The sequence below is a fragment of the Ixodes scapularis genome, unplaced genomic scaffold (genome assembly GCF_016920785.2).
Source record: "Ixodes scapularis isolate PalLabHiFi unplaced genomic scaffold, ASM1692078v2 PGA_scaffold1__304_contigs__length_218370807, whole genome shotgun sequence".
In the NCBI taxonomy this organism is placed as follows: Eukaryota; Metazoa; Arthropoda; class Arachnida; order Ixodida; family Ixodidae; genus Ixodes; species Ixodes scapularis.
The window spans coordinates 212,329,167-212,350,117 of NW_024609846.1; the positions used below are offsets into that span (position 1 = coordinate 212,329,167).

The following is a 20,951-nucleotide window of genomic DNA, read 5'->3' on the forward strand; positions in this document are numbered from 1 at the left end:
TAGATACATCTTGACAGAAGCTTCTAGACGCAGATAAGTACCATGCTGAATCTGCGTCATGTCAACCGGGCAAAGCTCCTCATACCAATCTTTTTGGTATGAGAAATGAAATGAAATAACGTTTTGTTGGAATAGTTTGGGTCATTTTTCCTTAAAAGTCTTACTTGCAACTTTCAGGAAAGCAGAAGCATTAGAGACCAGCTGCCCTCACTATCATGCCCCTTCCCCCCCCCCCCCCCCCCCCTTTCCTGGTGGCTGCTGTCGGTGAGCAACCTGATAGCCTTGGGCTTTTCTACCATTCTAATAGAAATTAGCGGTTCTTGTACATCTGGAAAAGTGAAAAGTATGCTACTGCCATGTTTGTCAGTTTTGTAACTCTTTATTCCATTAGACCGAAAATTTATCTTCAGCTTGGTTCACATACACAGTACAATCAAGGCATCTTGTATCCTGAAATTTCTATTATGGGTTGTGTGTGTTTGGGGGGGGGGGGGGGAGGTTATTTCGCTGGTTGAGTTGGTAGGCAGGAGATTGTGAGAAAGAGCTGGATAGATAAAATAAGCCATAGTTTTTACAATGAAAATCTTTTAATACAGGACTGACGAAAACATGACAATATGAGAAGATATGACGTCCCGTCTTTCTCTTTCTTGTTACTTTCTGTAACATAGTTTTGTAATTTAGAATCATATACTACTACATAAGGTTCAGTGACGTGGAAGGTGCTGGTGCACGTTAACCCCTTCACTTTTTGGACGAGCCTAGCCCATTCTCCTAGAGCCGTCCCCAAACCGTATAGGATGGGTGTAGCTCATCCGCGCACCCTACCTCGCCCTTGACTCCTTTTGGACATCCCAGGCTTGTTTCGAGCTTAGTTTGCTCAGAGATGCCAGCACAGGTTTTTTTTTTTTTTATTGTACACGTTTTTAAGAATGGCGACCGATTGGGGAGACATGTGTGGCCTGGGCCGCACGTGCAACAAAAAGCAACAACAACTTAGAATCAAAAATTAAAGAGAAAAAAAAAACGGTTAAGTGGTTAAGGTGAACAATGTGCGACATTATTGTGCAGTTCATTTCATTTCATTTATTAATCCTTAAGGGTCCTCTTTCGTGGACATTACATAAGGAGGGGGCAACACAAGAAATTATACAAGAAATGAAAAAAAAAAAAAAAAAAAAAACATAAAGATACATAACGACGCACACTCATGCAACGTAGCTAAAAAAACCTAACTTGGTGTGGAAAAATACAACATGATGGAGGTTTTGAAAACCACAGGGTCAGTTACTGTAATGAGCGATTCTGGAAGACCGTTCCAGTCCACAATTGTGAGTGGGAAAAATGATTTGTTAAAGGCATTACTGGAACCCGATATACGTTGAAAATTGTAAGAGTTATTGAGTCGACGAGATGACCGTGCGGGAGTGCGCAGAAATGAGCTTCGAACAGTGGGATGGTAATGGTAAGTTTATGGAGTAAGCAAAGACGGTGCAACCTTGCGGCGTACCTCCAGAGTTGATAAATGTAGGCTCGTTTTTATGGCAGAGACACTGTTTTTATAGTCATAGTTCGATAAAATGTAGCGGGTTGCTCGGTTTTGAATTGCTTCGAGTTGGGTGATCAAGTAATTTTGATGCGGATTCCATATTGTAGATGCATATTCCAATTTTGGTCGAATGAAGGTTTCGTATGCAAGTTTCCTAAGCTATGGAGGAGCAGCATTCATGCAACGCCGGATGTAACCAAGGGTCCTTGCTGTGTCCGAAGAAATCGTGTTAATGTGATTAATCCATGTCATATCGGAAGTTAGTAGTAGTTGATACCCTTGGCCAGCTGGACTCGACTGACTCCACGCGCACTCTCTCCACGCTTATATATCAGCGAAGAGAGCCCCCCCCCCCCCCCCCCCCCCCCTGGCGGCGCCCCCTCATTGGTCAGAATGGGACCATGTGCGGCTGAGACGTGAGGGGGCGTCGGCAGGGTTGGTGTGCGTAGGGATCCAACGGGTGCTCAGCCGTTTTATTACAAAGAGCAAAGAAATTGCCGTGGCAAGTTGCCACGGCAAGGCGCGTCCATGACCGCGTGTTACAGCATTGTTTCTTCGAGAATATCTAATTGGATACGAGACACACTTTCATGACGTGCAGGCAACGTCAACGGAAATGTTACGTGAGTGCAGACTCTGCAGTCCATTTATGACCTATTCACACGACGGGCTAATCCGCGGGTGAATTAATCACGTGACAAGATGTCCATGGAACGTCGGTTCCCCAAGCGCTTCTACACGGAGGAGACGAGCGGACGACAGCGAGGACAGAGTGAACGTATTTGCGGCCCTGCAATTCCACGAAACGTCAAGATCGCACTGTGGCACCGTTTTCCAAAATGGAGAAGTGATGTTTACGACTACGATCACGGTGCTGTCATGAAAACGAATCGTTGTGTGCCGTTGTTACTTACCGAGCGAGACAAATCATCGTGAGAGGCTTAGCGTGAAGCGCCACTAGCTTTACTAACCACGTGACACAAGTATGGTCCTGCTCCAGAAGGCCTCAGCGTCGAAGCGATGAAGTCCTGGGGTCGCGGAGAAACATTTGGAAATGCCTTTACGCACTGCTTGCTTGTGCACCACTCTTCAGCACACTAAAGCAGCAAGAAAGGTCTTGCTGGAGGGAAAACTTGGTGGACGTGCAGGAAAGATTGCAGCGTGCTATGCAAGTTTTGACAGAAGCTTCTTGACACCGACCTGGAGGAGTACCAGAATCTGCGGCGCGTCAGCTGGGCAAAGTTTTTGCAACTTCTTTCGCGAGTGGAAAATAGGAATGGCGCGACAAAATGAAACACCGAACGGACAAAACACAGTGGTGCGCTATCTTTGTTTGGCTCATTCGAAAACAAAAATATTGATGTGCTGTTGTTGGTTCACTACCCTAAACACTCTTACAGTTACTCACCCGCCAAAATCCTGCGCGTGAAAAGGCACTCTACCCTTACAGTCTGGGCGTCCGCGGACGAGGTGCAAATCACAGGAATAGCTAACATGATGGTAACGTGACAGCGGTTCACGGATGAAAATTGCAATTTGATCCATCGTGTGAATCTGCCATTATTTGACAATTATCCTAATATGATCAATTGATTCTAATTAAGAAAGAAAAATTGTTCCCTGAAACAATGTAATGAAAGGAAGTCTTTATAAACAATGCCTGCTCCTGTGACAATGAAATGGCTCGAGCCTTGGTATAACAGAAACTTTCTGTAGATTAGACATTGCGGAGTGCAGACGCATGCTTAATCCATGCTCAAAGTGAAGACATGAGCTTCTGTAGGCAGTGCAAACTTCTGCGTACGATCTATGAAAAGTCCTTAATGACCGTGGTCAAGGGAGAGGAGTTTCTGCTTTAAAGAACAGGATGGGGTGAAACGAAAAGTTTCTCGACGAACAATGAATGCTCCGGGTTACACACTCAGTCAAGTTTCTGCAGCATGAACCGGGCTTTAACAGAAAGACGTAGAATAAGCATTTCGAAATCTTTAGGATTGGCCAAGGGATGAAATAAATTAAATTCACAGAAAAGTAGGGAAAGGAGAATAGGAAGAAAATTTTGGGGCTTGTGTTCTTACACATGAATTGTTTGTGCAGGAAGTATTACTGAAACAGCACTTCAGTCCTGGGTGCAATTTTTCATTGCTAGTCAAAGCTTGTTTCCACAGATGCACATTAGGTGAGCAGCTTTTTTTTTTTTTTTTTTTAAGCAGGAAGTGCTTGTGAGGGTAAAAGCGCTAAAAACGAGACAAGTAAAAGAAACGTACAACACAGAGCGCTCTGTGTTGTACGTTTCTTCTACTTGTCTGTTGTTTTTAGCGCTTTTACCCTCACAAACATGGATCACCAACTAGCCCAAGTGCATACGCCTCTACAGGAAGTGCTTTTTAACGTTACCCTCCAATCCTAAAAGTTTGTCCATCCGTCCGTACATTTGCCACTCAATTTAGCGGGGGCATTGTTGTTGCGTGAACTCCCTACACAAGTTCGGTTTCCCCTCTAAATTTAGCAGGAAAATTGATGTCACGGGACCTACAGACAATTTCAAGCTATCCGATAAATTTAGCGGAAAATAGATATCACGTGACCTATGCAGCGATTCAGTTTCCCAGCTAAATATAGCAAAAAAAATGATGTCATCTGACTTATGATCCAATTCAGTTTCCCCACTAAATTTGTCAGGAAAATTTATGCCACGTGATCTGACGTCATATGACCTATACCCATTCAGTGTAAAATAAAATGAACAAAATAAAAGACAACCTCTTAAATACTGCATTTCATTCATTAGGCACCTTGAAAGTAAAAGTCACTTCCAATTTTAAATAATGTTTTTACTTTAAAGAAACAACTTTTCTCTCATTGTTGTGATTGAGCACAAGTGTAGTAAACTAGTCCTAGCAGCCTTGAACAGTAAAGCTTGCACATCAGAAGGATTGCTAATTTTTAACAATATATTTTGACTCTTCCAGCTGTACAAATTATGTGCATAAAAGTAAGCATTAATTACTTTTACACAGCTAGTTTTTCAGTTTTGGGAGCAATAAGTCATTGATACTTAATACCTGATTCCACAGATGCATATCAGGTGGGGTGTATCTCAAAACGTCCCATTCGCGTTTGAACCTTGCGCATTTAGTCCTATTTTCATTTGGTCCGCCTCGGTGGAACATTCTCATAAGATCCGAATCGTTTTTTTCGCAACTTGTCCCATTTTCATATTGCCCGTTCGCGCAACGACCGAATGGGACTAGATCGGCAGGCTTCTGCCGTCGTTATGCCTTCGCGGCTTTGTACGTGAGTCTTACCTTGCTTGGGCACCCAACATACCATCAGATATAGAGTCGTAGTATAGCGAACCCCACCCCTAAGCTTGGTCGAATCCATTTTTCTGCATTCGAAGAAAGGGATAGCATCTTTTACACACAAACATCTTGGTTTTATTTCTCACACATTTTCGCACTCGTACAACGAATCAACTGCAACTTTTTCACGCGCTTAGTTCTCCAGCTAAAGCTCTCAACAATGCTTCCAGTCCAGAAAAAGCTTGGGCGAAGTTCAAAAATTGAAAAAGAGAAATGACGCCGCTGTTGAAACGGCCTTCTAGCTCGGCCAGTTTTCTGTCTTTATTAGCCCACTTGCGGCCTTGCGCACACACTGCTCCCCCGTTTGTAATTTGAAGCAAGAGGACTCTTGTTTGGGCCTCGTCTCTCTCGATTAAATCAATGAACGCGAAGGGATTCGGGTGCGCTATTCCCGACATGCTTTGATTTTTCGGTGCCATGCCTCCATGTGAGTGTTGGCATGGGTCCCCTGTTTCCGTGGTGGTTCCACTGTTCAAGTTGGAAAATGCCACTCATCCAAGTCGCGTCAAAGTAATCAAGCACTCCAATTAGCTCCGGAATACCGAGCAATATACCCTCCTGATGCAGAAACGCCCAGGCGCGAGGGATGTCACAAGGCGGAACAAAGGAAAGTGGCACGAGCTGACGAATGAGCGCCCTTAGGTGGCTATCACCTGAATATGCTCCCGGCCCTCTGAACGGAAGCCCACACTCTTTGCGCAAAGTGAAAATGGCACCCGCAATGAGCAGCTTGTGGAAACACGTCGCGCAGACCACAAAAGAGCGCCTGCTCAAAATCCGTCATGAAAATATCAGGGGTCGAGAACACAATCCCAGCCGATATGAATACAGCTTTAAGCCCTTGAAACGCACGGACATAGGTTTGTCGTGACCGACCTGACAACAGAAAGTAAACCGCTGCGCTCTGCACGCCGTCGGTTACAACATCAGGGTAACAAGTTGGTCGGGTACAACAAAAAATGTCCCGTCCGCAAAAGTAATTTTGGCTGACGACAGCCGCTGCATTCCTTCTCGTATGGCGTATGCGAGACGAGGTATGTATGGTATGCAAGACGAGGACGTATGGTATGCAAGACGAGGGATCACTGCGGTCGTCGACGATCAGGAACGGCTTTATTTATTTATTTATTTATTTTTTATTTAACAATACTGCAGGCCCCGCTAGGGCCCCGGCAGGGGTGGACGTGTAATACATAGTACAGGACATAAAGAAAAAGGGAAAACTTCAATACAATGAAACAACACTCTACACCAAAAATAGCAAAAAAAAAAAAAAAATCAAATCAAACCGTCAGGTTTGTAGAGCTCGTAGATGTTCAAGAAAGTCATCCGGCGATGAGCTGTCGACGATCTCTTTAGGGAGTCCATTCCAATCAGTTATTGTTTTTAGAAAAAATGAGTTTTTGAAAGGTGTTATTGTTACTGCGATACTGTTCCAGTAATCTACCGCGATTGAATCGCGTGTCACGACGTAAAACAGGTGTTAGGTAGGGGGAAACGTCAACCTTCAGGTGTCCATGGTAAAACAAATATAACAACCTAAGTCTCAAGTGTTTTCGACGTAAATGAAGATAATCTAATCGAAGTGTGTCTAACATTTGTGATGGATTGTCTAATCGTCGGAATTTATTGCAAATAAATCTTGCTGCTATTTTTTGTATTTTTTCTTGTTCTTCGGTGTTCCCTTGCGTGTATGGGTCCCAAAGCACGCACGCGTACTCTAAATGTGGCCTTACTAATGTTCTATAAGCGCTAAGTTTAACAGAGAGCGGGGCTAACGGTAGCTTTCTTCTTAGAGACCACAGAGTCTTGAGTGCAGTGGAGCACACATTGGAAATGTGAGCGTCCCAACTCAAGTTTTTAGTACTTGTCACACCGAGGTATTTTGCTTTCGTTGATTCCCCAAGCCTAACGCTGCCAATTGAGTTTGGGAATGTTTTTACCGTCTTTTTGTTTGTCACTCGGACCACTGTACATTTGTTCAAATTTAATGACATGTGCCATTCCTCGCACCACTGGAATATGCTTTGAAGAGTTCCGTTCAGTTTAATTTGATCTTCACTTGATTCTATTTCTTTATAGACCACACAATCATCAGCAAAAAGATGTATCTTAACTTCTTCACCCGCAGTTTCAACAATGTCATTTATATAAATAAGAAATAAAATGGGTTCGAGAACTGACCCTTGCCCGATGTGACCGGCAAGGGACCCGAAGAGTGGTGGTTAATTTTTACAAATTGGGAGCGATTCGTAAGATATGAATGAATGAATTCTACTAGGCTGCTTCTCATTCCTATTGCGTAGAGCTTTTGTACGAGTTTGTTATGCGGTACTTTATCAAACGCCTTTGCGAAATCTAAAAAAATGGCGTCAAGCTGCTTTCTTTTATTAATTGCTAGAGCGAAATCGTGAAATACTGTAACCAGTTGGGTGACCATCGACAGCCCATGCCGGAAGCCATGCTGTACACTGGTGAGCAAATTATTGGTTTCCAAACAGTCCGTAAAATGTTTGCTAATAATATGCTCGAGCATTTTACAGCTAACGGAAGTAAGAGATATTGGCCTGTAATTACACACACTTTGTGCATCCCGACTTTTCAAAACCGGCACAATGCGTGCACAACGCCAGTCTGATGGAAGGGTCCTTCTTCGCAATGACAGGTCAAAAATAATGTACAAGTAACCGGACATCCACTCGGCATAACGCCTAAGAACTGCCGACGGTATATTATCTGGTCCACTTGCTTTCTTAATATCCAGATTGAGTAAAAGGTTAAAGATACCCTCCTGGACTTAAACAGAGCTCCCCCATCATCGAGCGTGACTCACTTGCTTCATTGTCTGCCGTTGGCCGATGAACACTAAAAACAGACTGAAAGTACTGATTAAGCACTACCGCAATCTTTTTAGGACCAGTTACTTGGCAGCCGCCAACAGATATACACTCAACTTCTTTTTTCTTTGTCCCAGATAAGAACTTCCAGAATTTACTGGGTGCTTCTTTAAGAACGTTGCCGAGAGTGCCCGAAAAAAATGTATCCTTCGGAATCCTAATTTCTTTTCTTTTAATTCTAGCTGCATGTTGGAAATATCTGAACGCTCCTAAGGGTGGTTCCGCCTTTTCCGCTGAAGCCTACATTTGACTTGTATAATTTCCCTCGTTATCCATGGATTATTTCGTCGTGTTTTTTTTTTATTTTGTCGGGAATGGACCTGTTGATGCAGTGATTACAAATATTTTTGAATATGGTTCACAAGGTGTCAACCTCGCATTCTTGGCTGGAATAATCGAAATGAGTTTCCAAATAGTCCAATATACTAACATCATCGGCGGCGTTGTAATTTTTAACCCCACATTTTTGTCTTGCAATCTCATGACTGTTTTTTACAAAGCTTGACGTGAAATACAGCAACTTATGGTCCGACAGTCCGTTTTTCACATCAACAGTGTAATCCAATATTAGGCGCCCAACAAAAATTAAATCCAGCATAGTCTCTGTTGTGGAACCCACCCTGGTCGGCGATGAGACTACTTGATTTAGATCGCACGAAAATGCAGAATCCACTAACAATTCGGAATCGCGAGTTTGCAATCCTGTTGGTCTCATGTTTGGCCGACCAATGTGCGGCAAGTTAAAATCGCCGGATAAAATTAGCCGTACACGATCATTACGAAAACGAACCAAGTAGTCACTGAGATCTTCTATAATTTTTATACTGGCATCTGTAAACAACACCCAGGACTACACTGTTCCCATAAAAGTATATCTTAGACCATAAACTCTCGTGGTTAGGTATGCCTGGCAGCAAAAATGCTTTTATATCAGCTTTTAAGACAATAGCAACACCACCCCCTCGAGACGGCCTGTCGTTCCGAAATATTTTATGAGTTGGCGGAATTATTTCACTATCATCTATTCCTGAATGCAACCAAGTTTCAGTTATCAGCGTTACGTGAGGGTCTAGGTCAAGTAGCATGGTTTCAAAATCTGTTAGTTTATTCATAATACTCCGTGCGTTAAAAGACACAAGGCGAAACACTTTGGCGTCCTGGCTGGTCGGGCACAGGCGCGCTTTTTGTAGAAAGTAGAACGCGTGTCTGTTTGATATCATCCCAAAAGTAAATATCCCCATATATATGGAATCTGTCGCGTACTAAAAAAACCTTATCGCCATTTATTTCGTTAGGCATTGCGCTCTCCCATAGCAACTTCCTTGTTCTGAGCATTTCTTTTGAAAAGTCCTGCTGGACAGAAATCTTGCTTCTTTTCAAGCGATTACAATTTTTCAGCACCGTCATCTTTTCTTCGTAGTCCCCACAGTGCAAAATTACCGGCCTTACCTTCCATCCTTCTTTTCGACCAAGCCGATGCATCCGGTCAAGAGTGTGAACTGTCACTCCCAACTTAGACTGGAAGATTTCAGTAAGGACGTGGTTTTTAGGCGACTCCGCTGTTTCTCCAGATGGTTCATTAAGCCCAGAAATAACAAGATTATTCCTTCTAGACCGGTCTTCTAAGTCAACAAGCCTATTTTCCTGTAATTTGATTGAACGCTTCAGTTCACCGATTGCCTGCGGAAGGGGAGCGGTTTGGGCGTCTCCTCCGCGCAACGAAAGCACAACGAAAGCACATCATTTTGTGGACGTCGTTGAGTTGCAGAGTGTAAGGCTGATGAAGGAAGCGGTGGCTGCGCTGAGCGCCTTTCCCGAAACATCGTATCCTTCAGGCTGGCAAACGTGGGTACTTCTGCTGCGACTTCATGTGGCACCGAGAACACATTTAGTGATTTGGTTTAGCTAAATTTGCGTAATACTTCTTTAGACGTGATAGATGTAATAATTTAAAACCTACTGCAGAACAAATTCGGGGAAGTGCTTCGTGAAACAACTTTGGCACGGGCGTATTGAGGTTGGCTGCCTTTTTCAGCGCCACGCGCAGCTGTTGCTTCATAAGCGTCGCCTCGTCTGGCGCAGGGTTATGATCGTCTATAAGTAAAAAGAGCGTAAGTGTACAATGACACTTTGACTGCCATTCGGCTTCTGCTAAGTGGGGCTGATAAGAATAAGTAAGGAGCGAAAACAAATAGGAACGATTTCTATCATGTCGAAACAGACCGTCAAAGACAAATCGAGTATAGCAACTTGCGTGATCTGCTTCTCGCGTTGTCTTCTTCGGTCAATATCGAAGCCGCACATCCTGATGAAGTGTAACGGCAACAACACCACGCGACCATTCCGTTTGCATTCTCTCGTCGTTTGTAAATACCTGTAACCTTCAAGGTGAAGACACAATTTTCTAGTTTGCGTTTCGCTTAGGAAAAATTTGTCCATCGTCCCTGACTGACGTCTCGCTGTCGAGTGAAGCGACGATTGTATCATGGTATTTCTGGGTGCAACGTTGACGGTTCAGCGTTTTATGACTCAGCTCCCGTAACCCACGACCCACCCAGGACAACAAAAGAACTGGATTCCGAGTCCCGACTTTCGCTCGACCTATGCTGGGAGTCCCCCCTCCCCCCCCCCCCCCCTCTCTCGTCACCCCGCCCCCCCCCCCCCCCCCCACACACACACACCTCTCATATACACCAACTCATGTTTACAAACAAACCGGAGCGCCCGGAGCGCCCCTAGCGGACGCCACCGGCGCCGCGCATGCGCGATGGGGGTGTGGGCAAAAAGCTCGCCGTCGCCCATAAACAAACCATTGAAATGCGATGTCGTCGGCGTCGGTGTGAGTCCCCCTGCCCTTTTTCGCGTTCGAATTGTTGGTTGTACGTCTTCCTGGCGATGTCTGACTATATTGAGAGGCGTCAGCGAAATTACCGAGGCTCGTTACACCGTAAAACTTCGCGTGAATAATGTGACATGTGGCGATTCATTCCGCGTGGACGCCGCAGATTGTACGCTAAAGCCTGATTCGCATGATGAGATTTCGCTCGGAATTTTCAGTCGCGACGCCGCTCGGGCTGCAAAAGCGTGAACCGCAGCTCAGATGGTCGACGACGATACTGAAAATCGCAAACAGAATCGGACCAACTGAATTAGGCATAACAAGTCGGCGTTGGTCACTGGTAACAATGACCAACATCTCCTTGTATCTACTGTTTACATCGAGCCTGCTTACCAACCTTCAAATTTAAGTCTTTTGAGGCCTTCACTCACTTCTTATCACAAGTACCGGGCCAACATTTGGTCTACGGACCGGCGTCGTCTAAGAGAGCAGACGACCAGCAGAAACGTTTGAAAGAGCAGACGACAATTCGAACAATCAGGCGGCCGTTTGAACTTGAAGACGCACTGAACGTAGTCCACAGGGAGACCGTACAACTTGACGGTTTTCTGGCGTTCATGTTGGAACAAAACAAATAAATCTGATGAACACAAGTATCCGTGAATTCAACCCAAAGTGCTTCACGCCCAAGCAATCGTTGTTCGACGGCGTCTGCTTTTCCCTTTTCACGGCGCACATCCAGATTCTCGGACAAACCGAACACGTGAAAACTGACCTTCAAACCTTCCTCGACACTTTTGGTACGGCCCCAGTCGCGGCGTTTTGACGAGAAGGCAGGTTTGTGTCTGGTTCCTTTCAAAACAACGCAGGAATACACGTCTGGCATGGGGACTTCTGCCCACAGCCCCAGACCGGAAGTGCGACCGACGCGCCACCACCGCGGCGTGACGTAGGAGAGTTGAGTTGGTGTATACACGAACTCAACACTCCTACGTCACGCCGCGGTATAGGCTTCTTGCACTGACGTCACATCGCACACTTTTGAACACCAAGTAAGAGGAGGAGAGGGAAGCTGCTTTTGTAAGAATTTTGAGTGACGGGTTAATCTTCTATAATCTTCTGGGGGGAGAATAGCGACGCCTGTACAAATCCGGGAGGTACAAAGGAGGGTCCTGATAAGAGGAGAGCTCCTTCTTCCCCTCTTCTTTGGAGGGTAACGGAAGTGACGTCCTGTGCAAGGAGCCTATAGGCTCCTTGCACAGGACGTCATTTCCGTTGCCTTCCAAAGAAGAGGGAAAGAAGGAGCTCCCCTCTTATCAGGACCCTCCTTTGTACCTCCCGGATTTGTACAGGCGTCGCTATTCTCCCCCCAGAAGATTATAGAAGATTAACCTGCCACTCAAAATTCTTACAAAAGCAGCTTCCCTCTCCTCCTCTTAGTTGGTGTTCAAAAGTGTGCGATGTGACGTCAGTGCAAGGAGCCTATAGGCTCCTTGCATTGACGTCACATCGCACACATTTGCACACCAAGTAAGAGGAGGAGAGGGAAGCTGCTTTTGTAAGAATTTTGAGTGACAGGTTAATCTTCTATAATCTTCTGGGGGGAGAATAGCGACGCCTGTGCAAATCCGGAAGGCACAAAGGAGGGTCCTGATAAGAGGGGAGCTCCTTCTCCCCCTCTTCTCTGGAGGGTATCGGAAATGACGTCCTGTGCAAGGAGCCTATAGGCTCCTTGCACGTGACGTCACTTCCGAGGCCCCTCCAGAGAAAAGGGGAAGAAAGAGCTTCCCTCTTATCAGGACCCTCTTTTGTGGCTCCCGGATTTGGGCAGGCGTCGCTATTCTCCTCCTGTCACTCAAAATTCTTACAAAAGCAGCTTCCCTCTCCTCCTTTTACTTGGTGTTCAAAAGTGCGCTATGTGACGTCAGTGCAAGGAGCCTATAGACCGTTCCATTAGGGTCATAGCAGAGAGGGTAAAAGAGAAAAAAATGCACTCCCCCTCTCACCCCGCGTTCCCTCCGCTCCGCCGAGTGGGCTGTAGCTAGCGTCCGGCTGGCGTGCAAACTCTGTTTAAAATCGCGTCATTTTGGAACTTTCAAGCGCAGATGCGCAGATTTTGGTATGCCAGTTATTGTGTAATACTATGCTAGATAAAAAGACTCACAGGGTCCAATTTCGCTGTTACCTGCGTGCAAATAAAAAAACAAAAATAGGGAAAACTGAGTCAGATTGGCCGGTCTCTTTGACGAAAAGAAAATCCGGTTGCTGTACCTTTTTTACTATACAAAAGTTCGTACTGGTATAGGCCTTTAGCGATCATGAGTGGAAGTCTGAAATAATAAATAAAACGTGCTCTCCTGCTGCAATACAAGCAGTAGTTGAGGGTAGTACTGCCGGCTGACTCAACTGCTATTTAACTAACGGAAAAAAAGATATGCTAGTTGATCATTTAGCAAAATAGAACAACAGAGAGCTCTAGGCTGATTTTGGAGTAGCCACAACTATTCTAAGAACGCGAACCACTTCACAACGGCAGCCACGAGCGAGAGTTCGATGTTGGGTAGAGCCCGCCGATACAGCCCAAAGATGGAGAAAGGCAACCTCCCGGTTTGTCGTCTGCTAGCGGAGTCTGGCGCGTGCCCTCTCTCTCGTTTTACCCCGCCGAACCCGCTGAACTTCCCGGATGTGTGGAGAGGGCGCTGCGGGCGAACAAAATGGTGCCGCCCAGAGAGCGCTAAATGGAATGGTCTATTGGCGCGTCGGGCGCACTTCCGGTCTGGGGCGGTGGGCAGAAGTCGCCGTGCGAGACATGCATTTTTGTGTTCTTTTTGGAGAAACCAGACAAAAAAACCTGCGTTCTCGTCAAAATTCTGCGACGGGGCCTATACCAAAAGAGTCTGGAAAGGTTTGAAGATAAGTTTTCATGTGTTTTTGCCCGCTCCGTTCGTCTGAGTACATGGATAGTAGCCGTGAAAAGTGTAAACCAGACGCTGTCGAACTACGATTGATTGTGCGGGCATCACTTCGTGGTCACCAGATGTAATTGTTTTGTTCCAGCATTAACGAGAGAAAACCGCCAAGTTGTCCGGGCCACCTGCAGGCTCAGTGCGTCTTCAAATTCACACAGGCCGCCTGATCGTTCGAACTTTCGTCTGCTCTTTGGAACTTGTCTGCTTTTTGTCGTCTGCTCTTTCAAACAAAAGCGGCCCGTAGACCAAACTTTGACCGAATGATTGCAATAAGAAGTAATTGCAGGCCTCGAAAGGCTTAAAGGGCAACTCCGCTTAATTTCAAAAATTTTGAGATAGTTGCCGATTTTGCTTTTTGAAGCACTCAAAAACAATCCCCGATCCTTTGTTTCGCGAAAAATAAAATATTTTTCGTGTAATTTTACTCTAGCCATGATCACAAACCGAAACCGAAACGGTGGCAAAGCCGGACAACATTGTATATTCGGCATCACTAAGCATGTACACCCACGTGATATACAAGGGGAAGAAGGAGCTCCCCTCTTATCAGGATCCTCCTTTGTGCCTCCTGGATTAGCACAGGCGTCGCTATTCTCCTCCCAGAAGATTATAGAAGATTAACCTGCCACTCAAAATTCTTACAAAAGCAGCTTCCCTCTCCTCCTTTTACTTGGTGTTCAAAAGTATGCGATGTAACACAAGCCGCGCTCAACGAGGCGATCGGCTTATCAGTAGTATCAATAGTCGAGCGCCGGGCCGGCCGAGCGCGTCACTCACGTCTTTCACGGCGCTGGCGCCACCCGTGCTCTCCCCGGGAAAGAAAACAAAATTGAAAAAAAAAGAGAAGCTGTACATGTTTGATGACATCGCGGACGTGCCGGGAGAAGGAATTTGGAGGAAGCGGAAATGCAGCCGGGCAGTGTTGTCTGGCCCGCACGTCTCATCCAAAACCAGCGGATTCGTGCTTGTCAAACTTTGACAGCGATTTTAATGAACTTCTAGGCGGAATTCCGTCGTAATATTTGCCATGGGGTTTTTGTAGATGATAACAAAGAGAACTGTATAGTTTTGCACTACTGGAAAAGAAGCGGAGTTGCCCTTTAAGTAGGCTCGGTGTAAACATTAGATACAAGATGTTGATCATTGGTATCAGTGGCCATCGCCGATTTGTTACGCTTGTTCTGTTCCCGCTTCCGAATTTCATTAATGACGTCGATCATCGCCGCTACCTTCTACACTTTTGCAGCACGAGCGACGTCGCGACCGAAAACATCTAGAAGAATCTCATCATGGTTTTGGCGTCCATTCTGCGGCGTTCACGCGAATGAATCACCGCACGTCAAATCATTCACGCAAAGTTTAGCGGTGCAACGAGCCTTGATAATTTCACTCAGGCGATTAAAGTAGCAAGACATTGCTATGAGGGCGTAGAATCGACAATTCTTACGCAAAAAAGTGTGCAGGCTCACACAGACGCCGAAAACGTGACATTCCAATGGTTTGTTGACACGGAACGCGGTGCTTCTTGCCCGCACTCCATTGCGCAAGCGTTCGAACTGTCGTCTGCTCTTTCAAACCTGTCTGCTTTTTGTCGTCAGCTCGTTCAAACGACAGCGGCCAGTAAACCAAACGTTGACCCGGTAATTGCGATAAGAACTAAGTGCAGGCCTCGAAATACTTTTGAAAGCTGGTTGGGGTAAGTAGACTAAGTGTGTAAACAGTAGATACAAGAAGATGTTGATCATTGTTACCAGTGGCCGTCACCGATTTGTAATGCCCGATTTTACTTGCGGTTTTTTAGTATCGACGTCCACCATCTCAGCTATGGTCCACGCTTTTGCAGCCCGAGCGACGTCGCGACTGAAATTAGCGAGCTGAATCTAATCGTGCGAGTCAGGCTTTAGCGCCCCTTCTGCGGCGTCCACGTGAAATAAATCGCCGCAAGTCACATTATTCACGCAAAGTTTTGCCTCGTTAATTTTGCTGAAGCCGCTCAAGTAGTCAGACATTGTTAGGAGGACGTAGAATCAACAATTCCAACGCGAAAAAGAGCACGGGAACTCCCACCAACGCCGAAAACAACGCAATTCAATGGTTTGTTTATGGGCGACGGCGGGCTTCTTGCCCACCGTCCACCGCGCATGCGCGGCGCCGGTGGCGTCCGCTGGGGGCGCTCCGGTTTGTTTGTAAACATGAGTTGGTGTATACAAATACTAGAAGATAACGTAATACGTTTGTACAATGAAGCCTCCTTCCCTTTCTCTAAACGAACGCAAAGAAAAGAAAGAAAACGAACAACACTTATCTTGGGATCTGTTTGAACAGAAATAACACACCTATGTACATTATAGAAGTGGTTGCATTGTCACAAGTCGAGCGACCTCAAAGAAGGTGACATTTCGGAACGTGATCTGTCTGCGATAAGTAGTTGGACTGTTGTTTTGTCAGGCAGTAGCTTTTCTCGACGACCGCGACCCACGGCTAAAATCATTGGCAGAGAGAGTAAGCTGGTAGCATGGCCCATACACAAAATAAAATATTAGTGAATTTATGAATATATATTACCCGAAAAAACTAAAATTTGGAGTAGAAAGAGTCAAATGTGCTGGGTCAAACCGAGATAATAGATAGTTTTAGTAGACCGTTTTAGGTTTCCCGCTCCGCTCTATGGAAAGCGTAGTCGCCATCGCGCATGCGCGACCCGCTCTGGGATTTGAGCGTGTAGCGTCAGCTCCGCTATCGTCGCCATTTTAAGAAGTACGCTCCACTCTCAGTAAAGGTTCAGTAGATGGTGCTTTTTTGGAAAGGTGGGTGCTCGCTATTTGAAATCATGCTTGGGAGCGCGCTTGACCGTTATTAACCTCGCTGCACTAAGATGGCTGCGCAGACTTTGTTTGGGAAGGCGTCCCCCAGAAAACGTTTCACGGTGGTCAAGAACCTCTGGCTGCTTCGAGAAATCGCTGGCCGCAATCCTTTCACCGACCCTGAACGGTGGGAACAGGTGCTGCCTTGTCTAAGCCAGCGGGCTCGATTTTTCTATGCGAGATGACGACGACGACGTTGAGAGGATGACACACCGGGCGACGGCGGTGTCTCAATCCGAGCCCTGGGCCTCGGTTCCTCGGAGGCGGCAGCTTCTACTTCGGCTGGACTACCTCCTTGGAGCATGATACTTTGACCCCAGTGGACCCGAGTGAGCAACAGTGCCATTATGTTCCTGGTGCTGTTTCATGCACTGATCGAACGGCGTGCAAGATCCTCATAGCTCGCTGCTCACCCGCCCAACCCGCCTCCACGAATTCTGGACTTCTGCGAATCGGACTGCCACCCTCCCCGATACCAACAACTTATGTCGTCGTCATCTTGCACGTATATACTCATCACATTACCATGTTCCCTAGACGCGGCACCGCGGGCCTCGGTTGTACGGGCTGCTGCTTTCCGCGGTGCCGCGGCTCTCCAGAGCCAAAAATTAAAGGTTAAAGACCAAAGACTAATGCAGTCGGCAAACGGACAGATATTTTGTTTGGTTACTTCAGGCAGCAAGACAGTGAAAATTAGCGAAAGCGAGTGCTCCATTCATATCTCTACTTTTTTTTCCCAATGAAATGAGTCTTTTCTTCTTCGTATGCTTCGGTTTGTGATATGGTGCCTTGGTGTTTATGTACACTGCGCGACACTGTTAGCGGGAGCATTCAATATCCGGTTTTCATTTTTCACCTTAAATTCGAGGGACTGACATTTGCCTATTGGTGTGGAATAAAGCGCTCGTTTGGGGCACTAATCTGAGCGACAAATTTTCAGCTTTTTCAATAGCTGTCATAGAAATAAACTGCAAATAAAAGCGATTTTTTTCGTGTTCGTATTTACAGTGGAGCGCAGTGTATGTATCTGCCTGGGGGGGGTGACATGAAACCATTTTGCTTGACTATACACTTCTTTTTATTTCTTTTGTGTGTTTATGAAAGTGCGTTTTTCAGCTTAAGCTCCTGCCCAGTTTCTGCCTCACTTGTGCTACGGTCTTTTCTTGCAATAGAAGGCCACGCAACATAGTCTACTCTTACAAAGCTGAATTCAACAGTAACACTGTAATTTGGTTAGATGCAATATTCACACGCACATCTGAGAAGTAAAATGGGAGTCGTTAGTAAACGTTTTTTATTAAAATATTTCTAGATGCCTTTCAGCCCAGTTTGACAGGTATTTCGCTCAGTACAAAAGCTTGAACATGATTTACTGTGATAATTTTATGCATTCTAATATTAAACAAACAAAAAAAAATGCCCATGGTCTTTGTAGGTTTCGTCCAGCCGTCAAATTATGCCGTCTGCGCACATCACTGCCTGATGCTTCACGACGAGCACCCTCTTGTGGTCTTCTTCTAATTTTTTTGACGGACGGCATATGGGCATGCTGTGCGGTCAACAAAACCCCAACAGTTGTTCAGGGGTGTTTCCTTGTCCTTGAAGGCCTAATAAAAAAGACGAAGAAAAACACTCTCACAACACGGCAGTATTTAAACACTACCAAAACATGTGATATGGGACTTGTTACTCCTCTAAGATAAAGCGTATTTTCATTCTAGGGTTGTAAAAAACTGGGTATCGTAAATTAATATATATATATATAGTTGTTCCTTAATTCTGCTAAGGTTTGAGGCCGTCAAACTGTGCATGCGAGGCCCGCTACGCCGGAATTCAAAACGAAACTTCTGAAAACTGTTCTAATCTACCACTATTGCTTAGAAGTCCAGGGTTGTGTTTGCTAAATTTTGCATTGTTTATGCCTGTCTGGTTTTCACCAGACAAAAAATTGACGTGGAATATTCTTTCGACCGTTATTGGTAACTCTTTTCAAAACACCACCGGGTAACATATTCGGCCGCCATATTTTGGACATCGCTTTTAGTGCGAGACTTGTGACTAGAACCCATTTCATATTCAGTATTGACGCAGCATTCGTGTCTAATACATTTAGATTCGCATCCGCGACAAACAATGACGTAGCTCTCTTGCCCCTAGACACTTGGCCAAAATAAGGCGGCCTCGAAGACTAGCGGCACCATGGGTTGCACTTTTAAAAAGGCTGCATTTAAGTTTCTATTATTTTCTAAATCTACCAAGGAAATCCAGTGCAAACATTTCTTGAGGAAAGTTAAACAATTCAAAAGTTGCGAGCGAATGTGAATAAATAAAGCTGAGAGGGAATGGTTTCTTTGGTGCAGCTTGCGAGCGCTATGCTCATGGTCAGCTTTCAGTAGCATTTTCGACAGGAGGGCGCATGCACAGGTATAATCGGCGTTCAAGCACGCGCACCCGTACATCTGACTGCATAGCCATGCATAGGACGTCCACAAAACGCGACGACTTTACCGACGCCGTGCTGGTTGCAAAGTGATACTCGTTCACTTCGTTTGATTATGCTGTTTTGTGTTACATAGAACTCAAATCGAATGGTTTACTTTTTACGCGCGGGGCGTACGCTTTTCTTCTTGATTCGACCTCTTTCAAGCTGAGGTCACGGTCAAAAACATCGACGCGTATTCAGTAAGTGCAGCCATCTTGAGATCTAAGCGATCACGCTAAGGACGCTGAGGGCAGTCCGCTCTTCAACTTGTGAAGCTGAGCGCACGCTCACTCCGCTAACTATACGCTCCAACTCAAAGCGGGCCACGCATGCGCGGTGGGGACGATGCTTCTCGCAGAGCGTAAAGTAGAGCAAAGAGGGCTCATAAAAGTGGCCTACGAATACTCATAGATTACGAATGCGCTCGTCGTGACTTGTCCTGACACTGCCCATGTACACCTTTGGCGTATAGAAAAAAGTAACTTTTCACCAGACAGAGCAGCTGTGCTAGAAACAATGGAAACGCGAAATTTACACAAACCATGCAGGGTCTCACCTGTGAGCACAGCTCTAGTTTCGCCAGGGTCAACCACCTATGTTTGTTCATGTCAGCGAGCAGGTGGCCGAACCTATCGTTGATGTGACCCACGACGAGGTTCACAGAACTGAAGAACACCGACAAGTTCCGTCCAAACGCTCATCCAAGTACGAACAGACGGTTGGGATAGGCCAGTCGAGGAAGAACCATGCAAAGCGTCTCGCCAGATTGGCAACACCCTGCGCCGATCTGTCGGGTGCTTTGGAGGCCCGCATGCAGAACAGCCAGATCCTTCTTTAGGCAGGATAGCTTCCTAAAGGTTTTTTTTTTCTACGTTGGAAATATCCAGCAAACCGCGTTCGGAAAGGAAGCTTCGGCGCTTGATGGCACGAGGGATACGAATCATAGATTCGATGTCTCGCCAGCTTAATCTCGTTAGTAGAAGTCTCCTTCCTTGAGAACAGCGGGGATTCATCGTGCAGATGCCTTGCTAGCCTTGAGCAACACTGTACTCGTACTACGCAAAAGGATGTACTCGCAATGCGCAAACTTCCTCCTTTTCTCTTATTTTTCTACTTCGAATAAGTAAATCTGTTTCAGTTTTAATTCGAGTGGAGCAGAAGCTACAAGAGCGAGTGCCGGCCTTACAGCGTCCTTGATAAGCACGCGCGCTCGTGCAGTGCAAGTACCGTTTAGAGCAACATGCTCATATGCTTATACCTTCGGCTTCACTCGCACACAAGGTGGAACGATTATATTTATATTTTATAGCTTAATATTTCTTCAGGTGTGTGCCTACTCTTTTGTGTTCATTATTGTCGCCTTCGTATCTACTGCCTCTACAATCACGCTCCCTTTTACTCTCTTGGTGTTAACGCTTAGGTTTTTTTGTCTTACTAGTACTATAAACGTCCACTTGTGGGGCTACGCAAGCAAATTTTTCGAACCCGCTCAAAACGCTTATACGCTGAAGAAAAACGCTCTACTAAAACGCGCTTTTAGACCTCCGCTTTCCATTCCGGCGAAGCGGGCCGCGCATGCGCAGTTTGGCACCCTCAGAGCGGAGCGGAAGATGAAAACGGTCTACTAAAACTCTCTATTTTTGAGAATGGTTGTTTTGAAAGGGGCCAAGTGGAGAATGGCGAAACGAGAACGGGCCCAAATGAGGTGGACGAAACGGGAAAGAGACAAATGCGACGGGTCAAAGCGAGAAGATCTTTTTGAGAATGGTTAAGGAAATTAGAGTGAAGGACGCAGGCGAGCTGGTGACGAATCATAGTAGAAAACCCCAGAGACAAGGAGCTAAAAAGGACAAGAACATCTGATACGGTGTTGTTCATGTTCTTTTTATCTCCCTGTCTCTGAGTTTTTCTACTATGAGAATGGTTGTTTTGAGAAGGGCCAAGTGAGAAGGGCGAAAAGAGAACGGGCACGAATTTGGGGGTTGG

The 20,951-nt window shown here is 45.8% G+C and overlaps 1 pseudogene; it reads right to left on the bottom strand.

Annotated features, from left to right (window-relative positions):
• Positions 1 to 1,300: 1,300 nt before the first annotated feature.
• On the bottom strand, positions 1,301 to 6,794 carry LOC115318683 (annotated as a pseudogene).
• Between the last annotated feature and the right edge of the window lie 14,157 nt (positions 6,795 to 20,951).